Source organism: Nannospalax galili, unplaced genomic scaffold, assembly GCF_000622305.1.
Source record: "Nannospalax galili isolate Female #2095 unplaced genomic scaffold, S.galili_v1.0 scaffold789, whole genome shotgun sequence".
NCBI lineage: Eukaryota > Metazoa > Chordata > Mammalia > Rodentia > Spalacidae > Nannospalax > Nannospalax galili.
Window position 1 is genome coordinate 77,250 of NW_008358683.1, and position 6,420 is coordinate 83,669.

The 6,420-nt window shown below is 33.8% G+C and overlaps 1 pseudogene; it reads left to right on the top strand.

Annotated features, from left to right (window-relative positions):
• Positions 1 to 777: 777 nt before the first annotated feature.
• Positions 778 to 4,294, top strand: LOC103724878 (annotated as a pseudogene).
• The last annotated feature ends 2,126 nt before the right edge of the window (positions 4,295 to 6,420 follow it).

Here is a 6,420-nt window from a genome sequence, read left to right on the forward strand (position 1 = left end):
ACTTTCCTGTAGTTTCTTTCTTCTTTTTGAAACACTATTTTAAAAAGAAAAAGGAATCCAAATTAAAAGTATTGACAATCAGAGCAAATCACATTTATGTTTTCTCAATAATTTCATTAAGGATATGTGTAATGACAGTGGAGTGCCCTTACTAAGAAAAAAGAATCAAAATATTGTCAAATTTTTATAGCAATTTCAATGTTTTAGTAATACCATGCAGTGATGGACTAATGTTCCATATATAAATGAATATGGAAATTATATTTCTGTTTCTATGCCACCTGAAGAAAAGTATGCATTTTCAAACAAATTTCTATTTACTGAATATTTGCAAAATGTTCACAATATTGTATAAAAAATCAAAGAAAAGATGTTACTGTTAAAATATTTTGCTGTATATACATATTACTATGTGTAATAGATGCATATGTGTCTAATGTAAAGAAAATCTTGCAAAGGTATTAATTTGAGTGCAGTTTTACACCATAATTCAGTTTCTAACAGTCTTTCTAAACATTTTTCCCTTCCTGAATCTGTGACTTTGCTTTGTGTCTTTACACATTGCTATTTTACTAGAAAGAGACTTTTAAAAATATCAAACAAAAAGAAATAAATGATGCTTAATATATCAAGCATATTTAACAAATACTAAAAAAATACCTGATAAAAGGAATATACATTTTATATGCTAGCTGCATTAGCTTCCATAACTTCTTTAAAACTGTGTTTGATTCTTAAAAGGCAATGAGATTAAAATTGCTTAGCATTAAGCAGAGAATGGTATTGCGTGCCTCTAATCCCAGCTATCAAGAGGTAAGGCAAAAAGATGGCTGTGATTGAGGCCAGCCTGCTGTACATAGGGAGTTCCAGGCCAGCTGGGGCTACAGAGAGACCCCGTGTCAAAAAAGTCCACAAATAAAAAATGAAAATGAAATTCAAATGTTTTCAATTTTTAATTTTTAAATCAGAGAAATGACAGAATAGGTTCTACCTTGTATGCCAGAATATGTGCAGTCTGCTGTGGGGGTGTATATGGAAGGCATGGATGGGAAAGGGGGTCTAAATTGGATTAAGAACTATTGTGTGGAATGAAGAAAAGCTCAACAAAATATTTTTAAAAAGGAAATGTATCAAATTATTTAAAAACAGGATTCTTATTACTGACAGACTTTACTGATCACATACAATAATTGTTTTTAACATGTCATAATTTTTCATCAGAAATCTGAAATGAAATTTGAAATAAATAGAATAAGATGTGGCTATACATGTGTATGTGTTTCATTATAGAAAATGTAAGCATATAATTTTCATCCCAGAAAACTCCTTCTGACTCTTTTGCTGATACAGAACTTGACATGATTCATCATAAAGAGGATAGACATTGTGGGGAGTCTCTGCACCCTATATGATACAAAATTTGATGTTGTACATACTACTGTGAAGTATCTTCAAGTCTTTTAACACGTTTTCAACAAAGTATTACAACATGCATGTGTGTTGATGTGCTACTTTAAAAAATTTGGAAATATGAATATTAAGCTTAGGGAGATATTTAGAAACTAAGGGTGTATCAGGATTATGTATTTTCTATAGGATACAAGATGTTACTAATTATTATTTTAAAATGGAGATTTGATTTTGAAATTCTTATTGAATAATCAAAATTCAAGCAATGCTCATTGATTTTTATAGGAATTTCTTGGAAATTTCTCTAAAACCACAGTAGCACAATGAGGCTGTGCAAGCCCCTCCACTCCCACTTACTGATGCAGAGAGGAAAGCACTTAAATGGGGATGTTTAATATTTATGATGTTTAAGAATATTTAAGTTACTTATTTTACCTCCATTTTACAACCTTTGACAACCATAACATTTTGTCACATGTTCTTTCATACATGTTATATATTTTACAAGGAAATATTTTATACTTTGTCTTACCTTTCATCTCCTGAGGGTTTAGCAGATATGTAGTATGAGTTTTTTTATAATCAAAAATTTTGAAATTAAATATATCAAATTTTTCCAATATCAAAGTTAGTTTTTACAGAAACTATAGCTTTTTCCTTTTAAAAAAATTGTGTGAAGACCATCCTAAGTCTTCTATGGCCAAATGATATTGTGGTTTGCTTTGAAGTATCCTTTACCTCAAGTTTTCTGTGAGATGATTGAGTAATACTTGAAAAATGGTAGTTGATGAATTGATAAAATATTCTTTCCAGGTTTTATGTACATGTCTGTCTTCTGAGAAGGCTTCTGCTTTTTTTTCCCTTTTATCTCTTAAAAACCAATTTGTTCAGGTGCGGTGGTGCATGCCTTTCGTCCCAGCACTCAGAAGGCATAGGCAGGTGGATCTCTGTGAGTTCAAGGCCCACCTCGTCCTCATGGTGAGTTTCAGGCCAGCTGGGGCTACAGGGGTCTCTGTACCAAAAAAAATGTTGATGCATAACTCATACATCAATAAATCAGTATTTATTCAATATATTTATTTATCAATTGTTTTTGAGATAAAGCCTCTCAGTGTATCTCGGGTTGTTCTGTAACTCTGAAGCAAGTTTGGCATTGAACTTGTGAGTCATCTTCTTCTGACTGCAGAGTGCTGGAAGCACAAGTGTGAGATACCAATTCTGACAAATTCTGCAGGCCTCAGTCCTTCTAGAAACTGAAATAATTTCTGAAAATCTCCCATTTGCCCAATTCATCTCTCTTTCCAAATCTCTTATGTGTCTTGTTATGTCATTGTCTCTCACAGTCATTTTCATTTTCCCTCCATCCCTCTTCATAAACACACATATACACATTAAAGATGAATATACATAAGCTTATTCATAGAACATGAATGCATACCATATATAGATGCACATGTGTAAAAATTAGATATAAATACAAATACATTTTTAGATATTCCACATGTTTGACTTTATTGGGTTATTCAAGAAATTACCTAGTTGATACAGGTTGTTTGACCTTATAAAGAACTCATTGTATATAATCAGTATTCTGTTCATCAAGATAAGAAACTTCATGACACAGATATTATTACAGAAACTAACACAAAGTGTTTACATGAGACCATACAATTAGAATGCACGATCTTCCTGATCTCTTTGACTACCTGTATATGTAAACCACTATATATATATTCCAAAGGAAAAGATGCTTGATTTTTTTTTTGCAGACATCCAGGCCTTTAATAGAAAATAGAAGTAACACCAAAGGAACCTTAGTAACTCATCAATTGTTTTACGATTACTCTTTTGCTGATTTTCTTTTGCAGATTATCAGGAAGTTTAAGACTGTGGCCAATACCACCATGCTGACTGAGTTTCTCCTTGGGTTTTTTGCTGAGACATGGGAGCTCAGGCTCCTTCTCAGCATTCTGTTCCTGCTAATGTACCTGGGGAGCCTGCTAGGGAACCTGACCACCATCATGGTTACCACCATTGACCAGAGCCTCCACACACCCATGTACTTCTTCCTCAGGAATCTGTCCATCTTAGACATGTGCTATGTTTCTGTCATATTCCCCAATGCCTGTGTCAACTCTCTCACTGACAACAGGGGCATTTCTTTGGCTGGGTGTGCTGTACAGATCTTTTTGTTCTTTTTTGTGTATGTATGGAGATTCTCTTACTGACTGTGATGGCCCAGGACCGCTATGTAGCCATCTGCCAGCCCCTCCTCTATCCTGTCATCATGAACCACCAATTCTGTGTTCAGATGACTCTGGCTTCCATACTACTTTGTCTTGCCATAGCAGGTTTGCACACTGTGAAGACATTCCAGCTGTCCTTCTGTCACTCTAATGTGGTCCCTCAATTCTTCTGTGAGATTCCCTTTCTGCTGAGGCTCTCTTGCTCAGACACCTTTACAAACAAACTCCTCATTCTTTTAACTGCCATAGGAGTTAGTGGTAGCTGCTTTATTTTCATTGTTATATCATATGTTCACATCTTTTCAACTGTGTTGAAGCTTCCTGTCAAAGAAGAGAGAAGAAAGGCCTTTTCCACCTGTGTCCCTCACATCATTGTGGTGTCTGTATTCCTTTCCTCTGGTGCCTATGTGTATCTAAAACCTCCAGTTATATCAGAAGTGACTCAGGACATGATTCTGTCTGTACTTTATACCATTATACCACCATTCTTAAATCCTGTCATCTACAGTCTTAGAAATAAACAGATAAAGAAAGCTGTGAGCAAAGTTATATTAAGAACATTTATATTAGGAAACATAAAAATCTCTTTTTCATCCTTTGGAGTTAAGACTCAATACTTTAGCTTCACTCATTCCTGAGTTTTGTATATTACAATGTTTCATTTTCTATTGGTGCCTTAGTAACACATAATTTATTTCTATTCCCCTTTCACTTATCAGTCAAGAAGTAAAAAATTTCTTAAAGATCATTATTGTTTTAATCATATATCTCTACAGACTACACTGTGACAATTTCTTACAAATACATTTAAGTAACTGTTGTTTATATGTCATGAATCCTTTATTTTAAAAGGATTTGTGAACATTACATATGTTAATGAATAACTGTTTCTAAATATATTTGTTGCAAACTGTTTCAGGTTACTTATATTAATGATTTTGATATTGATACTTCCATTTAACAGGTTTGATGTTTCACAAATGATACTTTAAAAATTAACATATTTATGTAACAGTATTTCTGACATATTTAATGAAATGAAATATATATATCATATGCTTTACATAATTATAATTTTGGATTATATGTATCAAAATACATGTTTATCTAGAGGTTGAATAGGCACTCATATTTCAAACCATTTGGAAATGTAATGTGTATGTCCTTGTGATGGTTAGTTAGAGTTCTCAAACTGTCAGAATCTACGGTCACCTATGAGGTGTACCTCTGTGCATGCCTGTGAAGGATTATCTCGAATACATTGAAGTGAGAACACTGGCACACTTGGAAAGCCACGATTTTTTCGTTGGCACTGGACTGTATAAATGAGAAAGGAGAGCTGACAAGTCTTTATTGCTGTCTGCTTCATGAGCATGTGTGTGATGAGAGCAGCTAACATCCTGCTCATGCCATGATTTCCTTGACTTCTGCCATGTTTTCCTTGCCATGAAGAACTGTCCCTCTGGAACTGGAAAACAAAACAAATTATTCATGTTTTTAAGTTGTTATTTTCAGAAAATTGTATCACAGCAATTGCAAAAATATTAAAATATTCTACAGCAGATAAGGGACGAAATTCTGGGTTCAGACTATTGCCTGAATGATAAAGTGATAATGTGCTTTAAAAGAGTTTATTTTTTCTCTTTTATTTTTTCTTTCTTTCTTTCTTTCTTTCTTTCTTTCTTTCTCTCTCTCTCTCTCTCTCTTCTTTCCTTCTTTCTGTGAATTCTTGTGTCTAATTTTATTCACCAGGTACATGCAGGAGCCCACAGAAATCAGATTCACTGGATCTTGAGTTATAGGCAGGAAGCCGTATGGGTGCTGATAACTGAACCCAGATCCTCTCAAGAGAATACATGATGTTATTCACTTTGCCATCTATCCAACACCAAATATCATGGTCTTGGAGGGCAAGCCCTTTAATCTTGGTTGACTTTTTCATTTTTAAAAATCTCGACCTTGACAGTATTTTGGAGAAAGTATTTGAGGTTGGCATCCATGGTTGTTTAGAACTGAGAATACTTTGTTCCAGGCTCCTCTGGCTTCCATAGTTTTCACTGAAAACTGAGCTATAATTCTGATGGGTTTTCCTTAATATGTAAATTCTTGTTTTTGTTTAGCAGCTTTCATTACCCTCTCTTTGCTCTGTACATTTAATGCTTTTACTATGGTAGGTCGTGGTGATTTTCTGTTCAGATCATGTCTTAATGGCATTCCAAGTGCTTCTTAAATCTCTGTAGGTGTATCTTTCTCTCAATTAGGGAAATTTTCCTCTATAATTTTATTGAAGATCTGTCCAATGCCATTGGTTTGATTTTCTTCTCCTTCATGTATGCCTTTAATATGTAGATTTTGTCATTTCATGTTGTCCCACAGTTCCTGATTATTCCATTCCTGTGTTTTGTTTTTAATTTTACATAGTCTTTGCTTAAGGAGTCCATATCTTGAACTTTATCCTTCAGCCTTGGTGTTCTGTTTTCCATTTCATTCTTCCTGCTTGCTAGACTTTTTCCTGTTGTTTCTAATAGGTTTATTGAGTCTCTCCGTCCTGTGTTCATTTCCATTTGGGTTTTATGGACTATGTCTCTATCTTTAGTGAATTCACATTTTAAAATATGAATGGTTTTTGCTGTTTTATTAAGCCGCATATATGTATAATCTTAAGCTTCTGGCAAAAGTCTATACATTACCTCTTTGAGTTCTTTGAGTTTGGGTTTTCTTGTAATTCTTTGATCATGTTTATGATTGTTCTTTTAAATTCTGT